Raw genomic sequence first — 22024 nt, forward strand, 5'->3', positions numbered from 1 at the left:
GGACAAGCTTCAGGGCTATAATCATATTTTGAAAGCTTTCAGGTAGGGCATCCAACAAGACTCATTCTGTCCCAGAAACTTTGAGTTTTGTGATTTCTACTCTATACCTTGTATACATTGGATCTTTCTTTTACTTAATGTCTTAAATAATTACCCAAGGTCTCCTCTCTGACAGCGAAACATTGAAACAACCTTTGGAGGGCTGGGCGAGGTGGCTCATGCCTGTAATCCCAGCACTTTGGGAGGCCAAGGCAGGTGGATCATTTGAGGTCAGGAGTTCGAGACCAGCCTGGACAACAAGGTGAAACCCTGTCTCTACTAAAAATACAAAAAAATTAGCCAGGCATGGTGGTGGGTGCCTTTAATCCCAGCTACTCAGGAGACTGAGGCAGGAAAATCACTTGAACCCAGGAGGCGGAAGGTGCAGTGAGCCGAGATCGCACCACCGCACACTCCAGACCGGGCGATAGAATGAGACTCTATCTAGAAAGAAAAGAGAAGAGGAGAGGGGAGGAGAGGAGAGGGGAGGGGAGCAGAGGGGAGGGGAGCGGAGGGGAGCGGAGGGGAGGGGAGGGGAGGGGAGGGGAGGGGAAGAGAGAAAGAGAAAGAAAACAATGTGGAGATTTATTTTAATCATTCATTTATAAAATTTTAAAGATAGTCTTTGAGCTATAGCACTAGTGATTATCTCTAAGGCTCTCAATACAAGTTTAATAAAATAGTGATGTTTCTCAGAGTACAGGGCTAAGGCAGAATAGGGCCCAAAGAAATACTTTTATAAACACGTTAAGATCTCTGTGAAAGTAACTAATTCATGAATCTGTTTACCTTGGCAGTGTCTATGGGGTTCACGATTTCATGCCTGACGTTTTTCTTTTCTGCTCCAATACAAAAGTAAATCAGGCAAATGCATACTAGTTTTCCTAAAGATTCTTGAATAAACTTTTATATAAACCAGTGCCAAAAGCTGCACTAAAAGTAGAGAAGAAAGAGTTACTCTGGATGTGTTTAGCACCTATAAAATACTCAAGTAAATTGTGACTATTACTTTCAGTCAAATAGATGATCAAAGACATCCTCTCCTTTTGATCCTAGTTGTTCAGATTTCTACTGCCTTCCTCATCGGTAGAATTCACTAAGTCTATAGATAAAATCTGCAAAACCTCAGCAATCAACAGGCAACTCCACAGCCTTTTAACAATATTGCTCTACCTTATTTTAGCACCTTATATTTCCCTATCACTTTACACCATGACATTCCTGCATTGAAATCATTATGTAAAATGAAATGTGAAGGGAAGAAGTTGTCAACTTTAGAAAGATCTGAGCATTTACACACCTGGCCCTTTCCAGTGGGCAGTTCAAAGGCAAAGCAATCTAGTCACAGAGGCAGGAGAATTAAACTGAAACTATGACTATTCAGTGTCTTTATTACTTTGAAGACCAAAGGGTGTTTGATCCTTGTTCTAATACCTGCTTCTTGGTAACACTGTATGAAGTGCACTGATGCATCTCCGGCATCTACGTTAGCATTTCATTCTTGCTCATCCACCTTTCCAAACAATCATGGGGAGCGTAAATAATATATTGTATTTAATAAATGCAAGTGACAGCATGGGAAATATATACTTCCTTTTTAAAGTAGTGTTTTAGGCCAGGTGCGGTGGCTCACGCCTATAATCCCAGCACTTTGGGAGGCCGAGGCAGGCGAATCATGAGGTCAAGAGATCGAGACCAACCTGGCCAACGTGGTGAAACCCTGTCTCTACTAAAAATACAAAAATTAAGTGGGTGTGGTGGTGCACACCTGTAGTCCTAGCTACTTGGGAGACTGAGGCAGGAGAACTGCTTGAATGTGGGAGGCGGAGGTTGCAGTGAGGCGAGATTGCGCCACTGCATTCCAGCCTGGCAACAGAGTGAGACTCCATCTAAAAAAAAAAAAAAAAAAAAAAAAGTAGTGTTTTAAAATTTATTTGGTCAATATAGAAGAAACATGCTCATTACAGGAGATTTGGAAAATGTCAAAAAGAAGAAAGTTTTAAAAATCACATTATATCCACCACCCAAAAGATAGCCATTAATAATGTTTCAATTTCCTTTTGGGCTTTTATTCATGCACAGTTTCAAAAAAACATTGCTGTGATCATTCTCTATATATATAGTATGTATATACTTTTGTGTCCTATTTTCACTTCCAATTATAACATAAGCAAAAAATGCATACTTTGAAAGTTGATGTGAGTTCAGAGTTTAGTAAAAATATGTGTTTCATTTGAATTGGAGTCAAGACTATAATATTCCTTTGAACATTATACAACATGTTTCTTCATCATTCCACCATTCCTTTTTGCATTGTTTAAGTTGAACATTACATCTTTTCTAAAGTTTGGAAAATGTCATGTTTTGGACAGTGAATATGATTGCTAGCAGTTATTTTATGACAAAATACATTTGAATTAAAAACATTATTTTATTTATTTTTTGAGACAGAGCCTTGCTCTCTCACCCAGGCTGGAGTGCAGTGGCACAATCTCTGCTCACTGCAACCTCTGCCTCCTGGTTCAAATGATTCTCCTGCCTCAGCCTCCTGAGTAGCTGGGATTACAGGCATGTGCCACCATGCCTGGCAAATTTTTGTATTTTTAGTAGAGACCGCGTTCCACCATGTTGGCTAGGACAGTCTTGAACTCCTAACCTCAGGTTATTTGCCCACCTCAGCCTCCCAAAATGCTGAGATTACAGGCGTGAGCCACTGGGCCTGGCCAAAAACATTATTTTAAATCTGTTAGTTTGCACTAGGTCTGACATTTATATCAAGAAATATTTTATTCGACTTATTAACATATTACCAAAGATCAAGTATTATCTTTAAATTGAAATGATTCTGTTTCTTATAATAATAGGCTTCTGTGAAGCAATGATTTTAAAACTCCATATCACAAATATTTATTAAACTCTTCAATGTTACATCAGTTTTCCTCCCACACACCCATACTGCAGTCCCAGAATAAGACACATAAGGAGTAGTAATCAAGAATTAAGACTTTCTTGTTAAAAACTGTCAAAAGCTTGCTACACCAGCATCCAGCGACAGGAGGAGAAATGTCTCCAGTCTACTACACTCCCCTGCAAGCCAGGTTTTAATTTGTTGAGAAGGGGGAAAAGCCTATAAAAATCTTGGCAAAATACAGAGCTGCTAATTTAATCAATTTTAGTAGTTAAAGCAGTGATTTCAAGTGCTAACACAATCTGTTGAAAGAACTAATTTCCAAGGTAGGGGAGATTCATTTATTTCTACTTTTCTTCCCAGTTTTCCAGTCTAAGGCTATGTGGGCAGCCCTCATGCACTCACTGAGACACCCCCTCCCACGAGTTAGGAGTCTTGGGCCCTAACTCAATCCCTGAAGCAGCAGAGAAACAGGCCTTCCTTTCCCCTGGGGAGGGCCTTCCAGGTGCAGATGAAATAGACCTCAACTGATAGATACCTGTAGTAATAGATACTTGCTTGAGGGTGCATTAAGAGCTGAAGTCATGCTGAACCACAAGAAAGGGCTGGGTGCTTGCTACACACTGCCCCTGAGAGAGAGAAGGGGTGCTCTGCGTCTCCCCTAATTCTGAAATCTCCCAGTTCTCAGCCAAGCGTGTTGGCTCACGCCTGTAATTCCAACAGTTTGGGAGGCCAAGGCGGGTGGATCAACTGAGATCAGGAGTTCAAACCAGCCTGGCCAACATGGCAAAACCCCGTCTCTAATAAAAATACAATAAAATTAACTGGGCATGGTGGTGCGTGCCTATAGTCCCAGCTACTGGGGAGGCTGAGGCAAGAGAATCTCTTGAACCTGGGAGGCAGCAGTTGCAGTGAGCCAAGATCGCACCATTGCACTCCAGCCTGGGCGAATGAGAGAGACTCCGTCTCAAAAATAAATAAATAAATCTCTCAGTTCTCACTGCCTCTCATCATTAAATTTCCTTTGCAGCAGTGTAGTGGCACCATATTTTGATATACTAACAGATATGTTTCTCATTCCTGGTAGTTCCTTTATACCCCCTTGAAAGCTATACAATGAGACATTCATTACCTTGGGAAAGGGTTGCTACAGCAGAAAAGGCTTTTTGAGTATGATGAGCCAAACCCTGAAGATCTCAGAGCATGAACAGTTTAAGATATTGCTAAGTGCCGCCTCTGAAACTAGATAAAGTTTACTTGGGCCGGAGGAATGAAGAGAGGGAGAATCAGAAGGAAAGAAAGTTTAGATAGCAGTAGGTTCCTAAGAAAGTGTCAGGGAACTTCTCCAGGCTGGGCACGGTGGCTCACGCCTGTTATCCCAGCACTTTGGGAGGCCAAGGCAAGTGGATCACCTGAGGTTAAGTCAGTAGTTCAAGACCAGCCTGGCCAACATGGTAAAACCTGTCTCTACTAAAAATACAAAAAAAAAAAAAAAATAGCCGGGCACAGTGGCTTGCACCTGTAATCCCAGCTACTCAGGAGGCTGAGGCAGGAGATTCGCTTGAACCCTGGAGGCAGAGGTTGCAGTGAGCTGAGATCGCACCATTGCCTGGGTGACAGAGTGATACTCTGTCTCAAAAAAAAGCTTCCTCTCATACCCAACAGGCATGAAGAAGCCAAGGTAGAGAAAAGCTGTGATGCATTCCCAGAATAGAGCCCAGGGAAGTTTCAACATACCACAGTCCTGTCACCCACCATGGTGAGGACACAGAAGAAATATTTGGGTTGTGCACCTCAGCAGGTGAGACAGAGGCAGCCTCCAAGCAGCCCCCCGGGCATCGGCGTGGTGCAGGGAGAGGGAAAACATTTTTTTTTTTTTTTAGACGGAGTCTCGCTCTGTTGCCCAGGGTGGAATGCAGTGGCGCAATCTCAGCTCACTGCAACCTCCACCTCCCGGGTTCAAGCGATTCTCCTGCCTCAGCCTCCTGAGTAGCTGGGATTACAGGTGCACGCTACCACGCCTGGTTAATTTTTGTATTTTTTTTTTTTTAATTAGAGACGGGGTTTCATCATGTTGGTCAGGCTGGTCTCGAACTCCTGACCTCAGGTGATCCACTCATCTCGGCCTCCCAAAGTGCTGGGATTACAGGTGTGAGCCACCGCACCCAGCTGAAGCAAAACGTTTTCCACACACCTGAGAGTAACACAGACCTGGAGCAAGAGCTTAGGCACCCCACCTAGTTTTCTGCAGTCCAGGAATGATGAGGGAAGTATGAAAGTAGGGGAAAAGAGTGTATCAAGAGAGGCTTTGCAGCTAGAAGAGACCAAAAAAAAAAAAAAAGTACTTGGGAGGCTGAGGCAGGAGGATAAAAATAAAATAAAACAGGCCGGGTGTGGTGGCTCATGCCCATAATTCCAGCACTTTGGGAGGCCAAGGCAGGTGGATCACTTGAGGCCAGGAATTTGAGACCAGCCTGGCCAGCATGGTGAAACTCTGTCTTTACTAAAAATACAAAAATTAGCTGGATGTGGTGGCTCACACCTGTAATCCCAGCTACTTGGGAGGCTGAGGCAGGAGAATCACTTGAATCCGGAAGGTGGAGGTTGCAGTCAGCTGAGACCGCACCACTGCACTCCAGCCTGGGTGACAGAGTGAGATTCTGTCTCAGAAATAACTAACTAAATATAAATAAATAAATAAATAATAAAATAAAATAAAAATAGCCACCTGGGCCAAAGACAGAAGAATCAGATAGAACGTGGTACATGTTGGCAGATGCCAGCATGGTCTGATGAACAAGGGCAAGACACTACCTGTCCCCACCCTGATGCTGTGCCACTAGGTAAGTCCCCAGATCTCAGAGGAAAAGAGCAGTGGGAACCCTAAACTGACTAAGATTTGGTATCTGCCACTTAGCAGAATGACACTCTTCGAGTGCAGAAGAGGAATTAAGTCGTGGAAAAATGGAAAAAGGCGTATTTCTTGCAAAACTGATTCATGTCATGAGATTTACGCTGGTCACATGTATCCCATGGAATTTCCAATAAATGTATACCATAAACAAAAGACTTCTAAAAAATATCATATGTATTAGCCTTTGAATAAGAGTTGGACATCATGCAGGAGTGTGAAGAAAAGAACATCTCTGTTGTGTTCTGATCAATATCATCTTCAGACTGGAATTACAGCTTTACTCTATTTCTTTGGGGGTGAAGTAACTATTTTCCTTAGTTTGTTCCAGAATGGATTGACTGATTAATCAAAATTCTAGAAATAACTGGAGGATCGTACTATGCTGCCTGCTTTCATTAACTGCGTAGTTGGTGGACTGACAAAGGACTGTAATCGTTTCTTTGCAATTCCCATGGTGAAGTAATCTCAAATGCCACTAGTATCATTCACCTCCCCATCAACTCCCACGTCTCTGCCATGTCATGATGACCTGGGATAAAGACTGTGGGTGGGGGCAAGGATTGTCACAAGTTGTAGATTAGACAAACCAGAGGGGACCTCAGAAAAGCATTTATTTTGGTTCTGGCTTCCAAGCAGGTCTGCAGCCAGATCGTTCAAAAAGAACGATTGTCTATCCTATGTTTAAAGATCTCCAAAGAAGGCAATCTCTGATAAGCTGTTTTAACATATAAAATCTGTATTTTGAGAAGTTTCCTCCTTTTATCAAATCTAAACCTAAACCCATCTCTTTTCGTTTTCTTCTTTGTGATCGGTGATAAAAATACATCATATGATTCTGCTTTGAAATCCTATTTTGGGCTTATAGATAGTATTTATTCTGCTAGAGACGTTGGCCCTTTTAGAAAAGAGTTTCTGGGCCGGGCACGGTGGCTCACACCTGTAATCCCAGCACTTTGGGAGGCCGAGGCAGGCGGATTGCCTGAGCTCAGGAGTTCACCATCAGCCTGGGCAACAGGGTGAAACCCCATCTCTACTAAAATACAAAAAACTAGCTGGGCGTGACAGTATGTGCCTGTGGTCCCAGCTACTCAGGAGGCTGAGGCAGGATAATTGCTTGAACCTGGGAGGGGGAGGTGGAGGTTGCGGTGAGCCGAGATCATGCCACTGCACTCCAGCCTGGGTGACAGAGCGAGACTCCATCTCAAAAAAAAAACAGTTTCTGTCTTAAATGGGGATTTTGTAACTTGCTGTCTCAGAGGCAGATTTCTGATGACTAATGGGGTAATTTTTGTTTTTGTTTTTGAGATGGAGTTTCGCTCTTGCTGCCCAGGCTAGAGTGCAATGGCGTGATCTTGGCTCACTGCAAACTCTGCCTCCTGGGTTCAAGCGAGATGGGGTTTCTCCATGTTGGTCAGGCTGGTCTTGAGCTCCTGACCTCAGGTGATCCACCCACCTTGGCCTCCCAAAGTGTTGGGATTACAGGCGTGAGCCACCGCGCCTGGCCTAATGGGTTGATTTTATGCAGGGTGAGACACCAGTAGCTGGGTAGCTGGACACTTCTCTGAAGTGCTGCCTTTCCCTCAGGCACTGCTTGTGTGGAGATACCCAGCAGAGGACCAGAAAGAGCTCTCCAGTTGTGTCAGCTGTGAGGAAGGAAGGGAGAAACAGGAAGCGAAACCTGAGGCAGGACACCCTACTACATGGCACAAATGGGGTCACCTCATGGGCAGTAGCTGTGACAGGGGAAGCCAGAGCAGAGATTTTGGTGGCAAAATATCTTGAAGTCCTGAACCTTGAAGTCTTACATGAAAATATCTGTGAACCTTGGGTGGACATTACTCTAAGACAAGGATTTAAGATGAGTTACAAAAGAATATTCCATTCTAGCATGGCAAGAAACCTGGGCAAAAAAATTAAGTGATCAATAAAGTTAAAAGTTAGTGGGAAAATGTAGTAAAGTCTACACAGGTACTTGCGAGCTTTGTTTTTCCCAATGATATATTTAACTAAATGAGTAATATCCGCCAGGTGTCGTAGCTAACACCTGTAATCTCAATACTATGGGAGGCTGAAGTGGGAGGATCATTTGAGCTCAGGAGGTTGAGGCTGCATTGAGCCTGGATCATGCCACTGCACTCCAGCCTGGGCATCACAGTGAGACTCTGCCTCAAAAAAAAAAAGTTAGTTGGGTATGGTGGTACGCACCTGTAGTCCCAGCTACTTGTGACACTGAGGCAGGAGGATCACTTGAGCCCATGAGTACAAGGTTACAATGGGCCATGATTGCCCCACTGCACTCCAGCCTTGGTGACCGAGTGAGATCCTGTCTCAAAAAATAAAATAATTTTTAAAGCAATATTGAAATACATTCTCATTGTAAAAAAGTAAGCATTAGAATTATGGCTAATGGGCTGGGTGCCGTGGCTCATGCCTGTAATCCCAACACTTTGAGAGGCTGAGGTACGTGGATCACAAGGTCAGGAGTTCGTGGCCAACATGGAGAAACCCCATTTCTACTAAAAATACAAAAATTAGCGAGCCGTGGTGGTGGGTGCTTGTAGTCCCAGCTACTTGGGAGGCTGAGGCAGGAGAATCACTTAAACCTGGGCAGTGAAGGTTGCAGTGAGCTGAGATTGTACCACTGCACTCCAGCCTGGGCGACAGAGTGAGACTCCATCTCAAAAAACAAACAAACAAATAGAATTATGGCTAATGTCCTCTTTGACCATTTCTTTCCCCCCTACAACCCCCCCATCACCCCCCATCCTAATAGGCACCCTAGAGAAGGGTCATTCTTCTGTGTTTGGGAGGTAACTTTCTGCTTTTCTGGCCCGTACAGCCTCTTCCTCTTGGGGCTAAGGAAGATAATGGGGAAGATGGTGAGGATGAGTCAATATTTCCTCTACTCTTGGACAGAGGCTCAAAAGAGAATCATTGGGAGTTTCTCAGTCCAACCAAATCATGATGCAATCAGGAAAAAGAACCTAAAATTTTGGCATGTAGTCTTTCATTTTTCAATTTGCAGTATCAGTGCCAATTTGTTTTTTTGTGTGTATATCTTTACAATTTTTTTTGTTGTTTCTTTAGGCATTTTTCAAAAGAAATTAAGGGAAGGTACATCAGGCTCAACTGATCTGCCATCAATAACCTGGAAGCTTTTCATTCAATTTTATGTGTCATCAGTCTTTGCTTCTCATCTCTGGAACATTGTAATAATTTCAAAATGATCTTCCTATTTCTCTATCTCCTCATCTACCCATCTTTCTTCTCTCAACTGCCTTCCCTCTAATTCATCCATAGTCATAGTTATAAAATATCAGTTAGCCAGGCGTGGTGACTCATGCCTGTAATCCCAGCACTTTGGGAGGCTGAGGCAGGTGGATCAACTAAGGTCAGGCCAACATGGCGAAACCCTGTATCTAATAAAAGTATAAAAATTAGCTGGGCATGATGGTAGGCAGCTGTAATCCCAGCTACTCAAGAGGCTGAGGCAGGAGAATGGCTTGAATGTGGGAGGCAGAGGTTGCAATGAGCCGAGATTGCACCATTGCACTCCAGCCTGCGCGACAGGAGTGAGACTCTGTCTCAAAAAAAAGAAAAAAAGAAAAATAAATAAAAAATAAAACATCATTGTTATTTCATCAATCTTCACCAGCTTTTCATTGCCTACAGAATGGAGTCTCAGTTCCTCAGGTTGGCATTCCACAATCTGATCCCAAAATGTGAATCTACACTTAAACCACTCACTACTCAAACTTCATTCCAACCATTGTTCCTGAATGTTCTGTGTGTTATGCCTATCTTGACATGAATACTCCAGCCTTTACCCTATCTAAATTCTGTTCCCTTCATTTCTCTGAGTTCCATCTGTCTTTCAGAGTAGTGTGCTAGCTCTGTGCGTCACACAGAAATGAATTTTACAATGTAGAAATCCTGTTCTCATTTGCAGTACAATTTGACAATACATTTCAATAACCATAGAAGTGTTCAAATCCTTGGGCTCAGAAATCTCACTCCTGAGAATTTATTCTTTAATAAACAGAAATAGAGGAAAGGTTAAGTCAATTACGATACATGTACTTAATAAAATAGGATAAGCTATTTAAAGTTATAACTAGAAGCACTATATAGCTTATGAAAATGCTTATGAGAAATTAAAGAAAAACAGAGAATAAAATTGTGATTAAATCTGGAAACCTGGAAAGGGAACTCGAGAAACAGTTGATTTGTGAGGTGGTGGGAGGTTACGTGATTCTTTTTCTCTTATTTGGATTCCCTTGATGCCATCCCTTTTTTTTTTTTTTTTTTTTTTTGATACAAAGTCTCCCTCTGTTGCCCAGGCTGGAGGGCAGTGGCACAATCTCAGCTCACGGCAACCTCCACCTCTGCTTCCTGGGTTTAAGTGATGATTCTCTGGCCTCAGCCTCCCAAAGTGCTGGGATTACAGGCAGGAGCCACTGCACCCGGCCCCTTGTTGCCATCTTAACACTGTTCTTATGATATATAATTGTGATACATAATTGCTGTTCTTGGCCGGGCACGGTGGCTCACGCCTGTAATCCCAACATTGTGGGAGGCCAAGGTGGGCAGATCACCTGAGGTCAGGAGTTCAAGACCAGCCTGACCAACATGGTGAAACCCTGTCTCTACTAAAAACACAAAAATTATCTGGGCATTGTGGTGTGTGCCTGTAGTCTCAGTACTCAGGAGGCCGAGGCGAAAGAATTGCTTGAACCAGGGAGGTGGACGTTGCAGTGAGCCAAGATCACGCCACTGCACTCCAGCCTGGGCAACAGAGCAGACTTTGTCTCAAAAATAAATAAATAAATATAAAAATAAAAAATAAAAAATTGCTTTAAAGAGTAATGTAGAATTCTTATTTAAACTATTTGATCAGACCTATGAATTGAATCTTTCTCCTCTTAAGAGTTCTTAGCATTGGCCAGGTACGATGGCTCACGCCTGTAATCCCAGGACTTTGGGAGGCCGAGTGGGCAGATCACCTGAGGCTAGGAGTTCGAAACCAGTCCGGCCAACATGGTGAAACCCTGTCTCTACTAAAAACACAAAAATTAGCCAGACGTGGTGGTGTGCACATGTAATCCCAGGTACTTGGGAGGCTGAGGCAGAAGAATCGCTTGAACCCAGGAGGCAGAGGTTGCAGTGAGCCAAGATCACGCCACTGCACTCCATCCCAGGCGAGAGAGTGAGACTCCATCTCAAAAAAAAAAAAAAAAAAAAGAGTTCTTAAGAGTTTAGCAAGGTTGCAAGATACAAGGTCAATATACAAAAATTAATTCTATTCCCATGTACTTGCAATGAAATTTTATTAATTGAAAAATTAATTGCAATTTTATAAAGTACTATGTACAATACCACCCCAAATTGAAATATTTAGGGATAAATATAACAAAAATGGGCAATATTTGTTTGCAAAAAACTATAAAACACTGATCACAGAAATTAACAAGAACTAAATAAATGGAAAGATATGGAATGTTCAAAGACTGGATGATTCAATATTCACATGTCAATTGAGCTATAGATTCAATGCAATTCCAATTAAAATCTTAGCAGGCTTTTCTGGTAGAAATTGATAAGCTGATTTAAAAATTTATATGGAAAAGCAAAGTACCTGAAATAGCTAAAACAATTTTGATTAAAAAAGAACAAGTTGAAGAACTCATACTACTTGATCAAGAGACTTACTATAAAGCTGGACAGTGATCAAGACAATGTGGTATTGATATAAGGATATAGATATAGATCCATGGAACAGAATTGGGAATCCAGAAACAGACCCACACATCTATGGTCTTTTTCTTTTTTTTTTTTTTTTTTTTTTTGAGCGAGGGTCTAGCTGTGTCACCCATGGTGGAGTGCAGTGGTGTGATCTCAGCTCACTGCAACCTCCGCCTCCCAGGTTCAAGCAATTCTCCTGCCTCAGACTCTTGAGTGGCTGGGATTACAGGCACCCGCCACCATGTCTGACTAATTTTTGTATTTTTTTTAGTAGAAACGGGGTTTCACCATGTTGGCCAGGCTAGTCTTGAACTCCTGACCTTAAATAATCCACCCACCTTAGCCTCCCAAAGTGCTGGGATTACAGGCCTGAGCCACCATGCCCGGCCTGGTCTATTGCTTTTTAACCACGTGCCAAAATAATTCAGTAGGAAAAAGATAGTCTCTTCAACAAATGATTCTGGAATATTCAACATCTACCTGCAAAAAACAAACAAAAAACTGACTTTGACTCTTTTCCATATTTTTAAAATTAGCCCCAAATTTAAGATTTTTAGGGAATGGACTATAGGCCTAAATGTAAAATCTAAAACATCTAGTAGATAGTCTTGTGACCTTGGGGTAGGGAAAGATTTCATAGATAGGCTGTAAAAAGTATAAATCATGAATTTTTTTTTTTTTTTTGAGACGGAGTCTCAAAATTAACAAAATTTCTAACATTGTTAGAAAATAAAAAGACAAGCCAAAATATAACAGAGCAAACTGGGAGAAAAAGCTTGTAAGATATAGCTGATCAAGGCTATAGAAACAACTCTTTACCCATATAGTTACCCATAATATACAAATAATATTTTCTTTTCTTTTCTTTTTTTTTTAACATAGAGTCTCTGTTTCCCAGGCCGGAGGGCAGTGGTGCAATCTCGGCTCACTGCAACCTCTGCCTCCCGGGTTCAAGCAATTCTCTGCCTCAGACTCCCAAGTAGCTGAGATCACAGGCACCGGCCACCACACCTGGCTAATTTTTGTATTTTTCGCAAAGACAGAGTTTCACCATCTTGGCTAGGCTAGTCTTGAACTCCTGACCTCGTAATCCACCCGCCTCGGCCTCCCAAAGTGCTGGGATTACAGGCAGGAGCCACCAAACCCGACCAACATTTTCAATTCAATAGATTAAAAAAAGGCAACCCCTATCCCACTCAATGGACAAAAGAGTTAAACAGGCACTTTGCAAAAGAAGAGAAACAAGTGTTTAACAAATACATAAGAAGTTGCCTTTCACCATAATTTACTAGGTAAAGGCAAATTTAAGCCACACTATAATGACACACCTACTAGAATGGCTAAAAATTTTTGAAACTTATGATATCAAGTCCTAGAGAGGATGTAGAGCAACTGGAGCTCTTATACATTGCTGATGGGAAAGCAAAACAGTATATTCTCTTTGAAAGACAGTGCGGCAGCTCCTTCGAAGTTGGGCATACATTTTCCATACAATTCAGCAATCCTACTTCAAGGTGTTTTCCCAAAATAAATGAAAATATATTTCCATACAAAGAACTGCTAGCAAATATATACCAGATTTATTTATAACCACTCCAAACTGGAAACAATCCAAATGTCTATCAACTGGGGATGGAGAAACAAATTGTGATACATCCGTACAATGGAATGCTACATAGCGATAAAAAGGAATGAACTACCAGTACATTCAATGACATATATAAATTTCAAAACACCATGGTAAGTGATTGAAGTCACACTCAAAAGACTATATGTAGTATTATTTCATTTATATGACATTCTGTAAAATCAAAACCAAAGGGACAGAAACGAGATTAATGATTGCCAGAAACGAGATTAATGATTGCCAGAAAATGGAAGTGAGGATAGGAGATTGGGTACAAAGGATCATAAGAGAACTTTTGGGGGTGATGGATATGTTCCATATCTTGATTGTGGTGGTGACTACATGACCCTGTACATTTTTGAAAACTCATTAAAACATACTCTGAAAAAGAGTACATTTTAACTCCGTGTAAATTATGTCCCCATAAATCTGATTCCAAAATTGAATTCTGCATACTGACAGCATTGGCATTACCTGGCATGTTGTAAGAAACGCTGAACCCCAAACTCCATCTGCGTGCAGACCTTGTGTTGTAGGTCAGGTTCCTCAGGAAACAGGCCCTGAGATTCTGAAATGTGCATACAGGAGGCTTCTTAAGGGGAGATCTTAGAGGGAATGGAAGTAGGATTGAATGGGATTGAATCCATCTGCAGTGCAATTCGACAGAAGCCTCAGCTGAGCCTACAGGGACCTCTGGAGCTGGAATTACCTTCAAGGTGGGCCCTCTCATCAAGCAGTCATTGGATGTGACTGCCCCCAAGGTCTGACCTTGGTTGGGTAAGGTGGTTCTCTTTAGCTGAAGGAAATTTCCAGAGAATGACTCAGCTGACAACCATCAGCTGCCAGCACTCCCGGCAGCTGGGTGAATGAGTGCCTCCATCCTGAAAAGAGAATCTGGGCAACTCTTCACAGCACCCACTACAGCTCACTCCTTGCACCTTTTGAGTCCACTCATTTCGTAGATTACGTTCACTCCATCTTGGGAGAGCTCCTTCAGGGTTCTTCCTGGTCTCTTTTCCTAGGGAAACTTGTAAAGACAGTGGGATGAACCACATCCTTGCCCCCACCAATACCACAGCTGGTGTCAAGGCCACAGTCAATACTCATCATCTTCCTTCTCTACTGCCCATTCCAGATTACCTCCACCCTCAACCAGCACCTCTTCTGGTCTATGTGGCCTGTCTGAGAGATGGACCCTGATCCTTTTCCATGAGCAGTAGGAGCCCCAGATTATTATATCTTTCTTTCTCAGGCTGTGATGCTGCATTTGTTACTGTCAGGATTGAGCAGGGGATGCCAGGTGCAGTGGCTCACACCTGTAATCCCAGCACTTTGGGAGGCCGAGGTGGGCAGATCACTTGAGGTCTGGATTTTGAGACTAACCTGCCCAATATGGTGAAAACCCGTCTCTACAAAAAATATAAAAATTAGCCGGGCATGGTGGCAGATGCCTGTAATCTCAGCTATTTGGGAGGCTGAGGCAGGAGAACTGCTCGAACCTGGCAGGTGGATGTTGCAATGAGATGAGCTCGTACCACTGCACTCCATCCTGGATGACAGAGCGAGACCCTATCTCAAAAAAAAAAAAAAAAAAAAAAAGATTGTGCAGGGCAATATCAAGAGAAACCCCAGTGGATTACTTGGGTGCCAGACTTACTCTTCCCTGCCTCCATCATGTGACAGCAGTCCTATCTCCTCCTGATCAGGGCAATTCCTCCTGACAGGATGATGACTCATTTCCTTGCCTGCTGGTATCCTGGTGTAAAGTACCTGATGGACTGACAGTTTACTAGAACTCTTGTGTCCCCTGGTGGAACTATTTTCCCTCTGGGAATGAAGACTTCTAGATCCACAGAACCTAGAAGCACAAATTCCCTGGGTGAGCTATTGGGAGGGATGATAAACAGCCACTCCTATTTCTGCCCTTTGGTTCCCAGACTCATATATTCTACCATTTTAGGAACACAGCACTATATAACGGGCGCTGATTTAGGGTATATACTGCATTCTGTAGGACGCCATCTATGAACTCTAAGCCATTGTCTCAGCTGGCTTTCAAAGGCCATCCCATTACTGTCAGGCCAGACGTCTCTGGGCAGCATGGAATACGATAGGACCTCTGGATCCCATGGTAAAGTGTCCTACTGACATACCTCCTTGACTGTTAAGTGGATCCCTTGAGCCAATACAATGTTTTACGGGTTCCCATCATGGTGGGCAAAGCACTATAAACCCTTGGACAGTGGTGCTGGATGAGGCAACACAAGTAAGAAAGGAAAATCCAGCCAGGTGAGGTGGCTCATGCCTGTAATCCCAGCACTTTGGGAGACCGAGGTGGGTGGATCACCTGAGGTCAGGAGTTCGAGACCACCTTGACCAATATGGTGAAACCCCATCTTTACTAAAAATGAAAAAAAAAAAAAAAATAGCCAGGCGTGGTGGCATGCACCTGTAGTCCCAGCAACTTGGGAGGCTGAGACAGGAGAATTGCTTGAACCCAGGAGGTGGAGGTTGCAATGAGCCAAGACTATGCCACTGCACTCCAGCTTGGGCAACAGAGGGGACTCTATCTCAAAAAAAAAAAAAAAAGAAAAGAAAAAAGAAAGAAAGGAAAATCTATATGCAGGATATATGTTGATTGCCAAGAAGACAAGTCATTGCCCTTTTTAGGATAGTAGGGGCAATTAATAATGTGGTTGCTTGGTCTCCTTAAGGTATAATGTGATATCAAGGGCTTATTGTTGGTCTCTGTTGCTTGCAGACTAAACATTCAGCATTAGCATAAGTTACAGCAGCTTTTATAAATGATGTTGGGCCCTTGAGTAGCTCCTGTGCTTTCCAATGTGGATACTCGCTACTATGGACTAAATGTTTATTTATCCCCCAAAATTTATATGTTGGAGCCCTAGCCCCAATATGTTTATATTTGGAGATGGGGCCTCTAAGGAAGTAATTAAGGTTAAGTGAGATCATAAGGGTGGGGCCCTGATCCAAAAGGATTAGTGCCCTTATAAGAGACATGGAGAGCACTTGTTCTTGCTCCCCTCCACCTCCCATGCACTGAAGAAAGGGCATGTGAGCACACAGGACGAAGGCAGCCATCTGCAAACAGACACCAATTCTGCTGGCAGGTTGATTTTTGGACTTTCTCCAGAACTGTGAGAAAACAAATTTTGGTTGTTGAAGACACATTTTTTGCGGTATTTTGCTGTAGCCTAAGCAGATCAATAAACTCCATTTATGAGTACACTGTGCCAGCCCTGTGGTGACTGGTAGTAGTTGGCTTGGTCATTCTGCCTAGTGCCCTCCTGTTGTTCAGTGCCTCTCCCATGGTGGCTGCTAGGAGCAGGCATTAGCATGTGATGCAAAGATCTTCACATTTCATGTCTGTTGCTGTAGATCTATGGACCTATATCTTCCCATACTCCCAGGCCTCCCATATTCTAATATTTCTTTCCCGGGTCTCTGAGCAACCAATGAAGCCATTCACTGCTGCCATGAGCTCACATATACTTTTGCCACGTGTCTCTCTCTGCACAAAGCACATGATCAGCACACTCCCCAAATCTCTAAACATTGGGAGGATTTCCTGTCACTCCCCATTTCAGGGCTACTCCTGAGAGAGACTGTAGTCAGCAGAGTTTGTTTTCAGCTTGTAACCACATCAGAGTATAACCTGAACCATCCATGAACCAGTCTCAGTATTGCTCCTCCTCGGCCAGCATGGTGGCTCATGTCTGTAATCCTAGCAATTAGGGAGGCCGAGGTGGGCAGATCACCTGAGGTCAGGATTTCAAGACCAGCCTGGCCAATATGACAAAACCCGGTCTCCACAAAAATACAAAAATTAGCCAGGTGTGGTGGTGCGTGCCTGTTATTGGGGCTGGCAGAAACCTCACGTGATGCATTTTTTTTTTTTTTTTTAAGACTGAGTCTCGCTTTGTCACCTAGGCTGGAGTGCAGTGGCACCATTTCGGCTCACAGCAAGCTCCGCCTCCTGGGTTCACGCCATTCTCCTGCCTCAGCCTCCCAAGTAGCTGGGACTACAGGCATCCACCATCACGCCCAGCTAATTTTTTTGTATTTTTAGTAGAGATGGGGTTTCACCCTGTTAGCCAGGATGGTCTCGATCTCCTGACCTTGTGATCGCCTGCCTCAGCCTCCCAAAGTGCTGGGATTACAGGTATGAGCCACCTCACCTGGCCAATGCATTTTCTTTTATTTTGAGACAGAGTCTTGCTCTGTCACCCAGGCTGGAGTGCAGTGGCACCATCTCGGCTCACTGCAACCTCCACCTCTGAGGTTCAAACCATTCTGTCTCAGCCTCCCAAGTAACTGGGATTACAGATGTGTGCCACCACACCCAGCTAAGTTTTGTATTTTCAGTAGAGACGAGGTTTCACCATGTTGGCCAGGCTGATCTCACCTCTAAAACCATATGATATAATGGGTCGCACAGCCCAAGAAGCAGGACTGCTCATACTGTAACCTGAAACCACCATGGAGCCCTTTCCTGCCCTAGGCCTCACACAATGCTGGTAGATTTCCTTGTCACTTGGTAAGGTTTTTTTTGTTTGTTTTTTTTGTTTTTTGTTTTTTTTTTTTTGAGACGGAGTCTCGCTCTGTCGCCCAGGCTGGAGTGCAATGGCCGGATCTTGGCTCACTGCAAGCTCCGCCTCCCAGGTTCACGCCATTCTCCTGCCTCAGCCTCCCGAGTAGCTGGGACTACAGGCGCCCGCCACCTCGCCCGGCTAGTTTTTTTTTGTATTTTTTAGTAGAGACGGGGTTTCACCGTGTTAGCCAGGATGGTCTCGATCTCCTGACCTCGTGATCCGCCCATCTCGGCCTCCCAAAGTGCTGGGATTACAGGCTTGAGCCACCGCGCCCGGCCCACTTGGTAAGGTTTAAAGCAGTGTTCCTAAGTAGGTAATATGCTGCCACTAGAGCCCAAAGAGGCCTGGTAGGCATTATGCTTGCTTCTTAGTGGTGGGAAGTGCAAGATGGAATAATTTGACCTTTACTTTGGAAGGAGATATCCCCAGTATGCCTGAAGCCACTAAAACTTCACTAGTGTGGCAGGCCCCTGAATCTTTGTAGAAGCCTCTGGAACACATGTCTTACCCAGGCCTCCAACAAGTATTTATATTTCTTTTTTTTTTTTTTTTTTTGAGATGGAGTCTCGCTCTGTCGCCCAGGCTGGAGTGCAGTGGCCGAATCTCAGCTCACTGCAAGCTCCGCCTCCCGGGTTTACGCCATTCTCCTGCCTCAGCCTCCCGAGTAGCTGGGACTACAGACGCCCGCCACCTCGCCCGGCTAGTTTTTTGTATTTTTTAGTAGAGACGGGGTTTCACCGTGTTAGCCAGGATGGTCTCGATCTCCTGACCTCGTGATCCGCCCATCTCGGCCTCCCAAAGTGCTGGGATTACAGGCTTGAGCCACCGCGCCTGGCCAAGTATTTGTATTTCTTGTGCATCCGGTCCAAATAACGACATGTCATTGATATAGTGGGCCAATGTAATATTCTAGGGTGTTCAAATGGCCAAGGTCCTTTCAGAATGTATTTCTACAGAATGCAAGAGAGTTAACACAACCCCAGGGCAGGACTGTAAATCTGTACTGTTGTGCATCCCACATGAATGTAAACTTCTTCCAGTTAGGAATGGATAAGAATGCAGCCAGGTGCGGTGGCTCATGCCTGTAATCCTAGCATTTTGGGAGGCTGAGGTGGGTCGATCGCCTGAGGTCAGGAGTTCAAGACCAACCTGGCCAACATGACAAAACCCCGTCTCTAGTAAAAATACAAAAATTAGCTGGGCATGGTGGCAGACACCTATAATCCCACCTACTCAGGAGGCTGAGGCAGGAGAATCACTTGAACCTGGGGGGTAGAGGTTGCAGTGAGCCAAGATCACACCCCTTCACTCCAGTCTGGGCAAAAGAGCAAGACTCCATCTCAAAAAAAAAAAAAAAAAAAGAATGTATTGGCCAGATTAATGGCTAATACCCCAAAGCCATGTTAATCTGCTCTAACAAAAATACCATTTGTAACCCAGCAAGCACAACTGGGGCTACTCCTTGGATGAGTTTGCCACATCCTTCAGGAACTGAAGTTCCTGCATTTCTAGCATTTTTACTTCACTTACAATGGACCATTGCTTCTGGTTAAGGTCAGAATTAAGTGGGGAAAACATTACTCCTGCATTCGTGAAGTCTTCAAAGGTGGCTTTAATCTCTGCTGTGTTCCCTGGAGTGTCATACTGTCTTTTATTTACTCTCTTGGATGGAGGAGGAGGGAGCAGTTTCAGAGGTTTCTACTTGGCCTTCTCCACTATGATGGCCCTAATTTTACAGTCTAAAGAAGAAATTATTGGGAGAAGCCATCTACCCTGGATTCTGAGTATCCCTGCACATTCCTGCTAATATGCTGGGAAGACAAGACCTTGCTTCTCTCTACTTAGGAGATTTCTCAGGGTTGGACACACAGCAATGAACCTTGAGAGATGAGCTAACATCTCCTTCCAGGACAAAGAGTAGACTTGCATACTGCTTATAAAAATAGTAGATTTCCGGCCAGGCACGGTGGCTCATGCCTGTAATCTCAGCACTTTGGGAGGCCGAGGCAGGCGGATCATGAGGTTAGCAATTTGAGACCAGCCTGACCAACATGGTGAAACCCCGTCTCTACCGAAAATACAAAAATTAGCTGGGTGTGGTGGTGGGTGTCTGTAATCCCAGCTACTCAGGAGGCTGAGGCAGGAGAATCGCTTGAACCCAGGAGGTGGAGGTTGCTGTGAGCCGAGATAGAGCCACTGCACTCCAACCTGGGCAACAGAGCGAGACTCTGTCTCAAAAAAAAAAAAAAAGAAAAAGGAGGATTCCCATAAAAAGGAATGCAATCATGTCCTTTGCAGGGACATGGATGGAGCTGAAAGCCATTATCCTCAGCAAACTAACGCGGGAACAGAAAACCAAACATTGTATGCTCTCATTTCTAAGTGGGAGTTGAATAATGAGAACACATGGAAACATGGGGGGAACAACACACACTGGGGCTTGTTGGAGAGGTTTCGGGGAGGGAGAGCATCAGGAAAAACAACTAATGGATGCTGGGCTTCATACCGAGGTTGATCTGGGCAGCAAACCACCATGGCACATGTTTCCCCTTTGTAACAAACCTGCATATCCTGCGCATGCTCCCTGGAACTTAAAATAAAAGTTGAAGGAAAAAAAATGGTGGATTCCCTAAACTCAGTGATTTTTCTCCTGTAACACAACCCACTTTATGTGTAGGCAGCAATCTGGATCCTCTGCATCCCCTCTGTGGGAACTGGGGGCAAGGGGAACAGATATAGACATGACGCTGATACTGCTTGCTGTGGTCTGATAAAGTCCTTTGTCTCTGACGCAAGAGTCTCGTATTCAATCAGCAAACATGAAACAATAACAGGCTAATGGCTTTTAAGGAGGGCAAAATCCTAGTCCCTGACAGCAATGATGGGGAGCAGAGGTGGTTCTTCCAATGCCCAAGTATTTCCATGTCATATTACATTGCATTATACATCTGGAGACAGAAAATCAGGTGGGTCTTTGGACCCCCTGCGAACTAGACCTGGGTCAAAAGCTCCATTTATTACCTAGCCCCAATATACTCCCACTTTAACAGGGAGACCACAGTGAAGCTTTGGGTCTCCAGGCATCAGTGTGAACTCAGGCCTTATATCCAATAGCTCTCAAAAAGGCTGGGAATTACCCTTTCCTGAGGAGATGGCCATTGGTTTCTTTGGAGAAGGATTGGGGGAATCACAATCATATACATTTGCTGTGGCACTTCTTCCTGGAAACCTACTCTCTCCTTCAGTCAGGTTCTGGGTTCTGGGTTATTGGGGTGACTGCCCTCAAACTCCTAATCACCCATCTTTGATTTTTTTCTGGTTGTACATATTGAACAATTGGCTTTTTGGCTGCTCCATCGATCTTGCCCCTGGGAATATAGTGTTCTTTTTTGTTTCCATCTGGCACTTTTATTGGTTCACTTTTTCTGTTTGATTCATTGGAGTGATTTGGGGGTGTGATATGAACCATGGCTCCAGTTTATATCCTGATGGTGTTCCAATTGCTCCACCATCACCTGATTCCATCACTGGATTTATTCTTTTATTGAATAGTACATCTTTTCCCCACTGATTTGAAATGGTGTTTTTGTTAAATGCTAAAAATTAATTTTTTTTCTTTTTCTTTTTCTTTTTTTGAGACGGAGTCTCGCTCTGTGGCCAGGCTGGAGTGCAGTGACGCGATCTCGACTCACTGCAGCCTTTGCCTCCCGGGTTCAAGCAATTCTCCTACCTCAGCCTCCTGAGTAACTGGGACTGCAAGCACGTGCCACCACACCCAGCTAATTTTTGCATTTTTAGTAGAGACAGGGTTTCACCATGTCGGGCAGGATGGTCTCGATCTCTTGACCTTGTGATCTGCCTGCCTTGGCCTCCCAAAGTGCTGGGATTACAGGTGTGAGTCACCACGCCCAGCCAAAAAATCATATTCTTATTAATTTTTTCCATAGCTCTCCTTGGATCAGGTCCTCTGTGGTGTCACTCATTATGCTAATTGTGCCCAGCTTGCATCTGAGGGTTAAATGCTATCTCCTGGGATCCTACCCGTTACTCTCAGGGAGCCCAGTTCTGTGGCAGCATTTGCTACCATGAACACTGACCCATATGTAACAGCCACAGTGAGTTTCCCAACAATGCCAGTGCCCCTCAGTCAGTGCTTTCCTTATTGCTTTGTAAATAGAGTG

The sequence above is a fragment of the Papio anubis genome, chromosome 17 (assembly GCF_008728515.1).
Source record: "Papio anubis isolate 15944 chromosome 17, Panubis1.0, whole genome shotgun sequence".
Classification (NCBI taxonomy): Eukaryota; Metazoa; Chordata; class Mammalia; order Primates; family Cercopithecidae; genus Papio; species Papio anubis.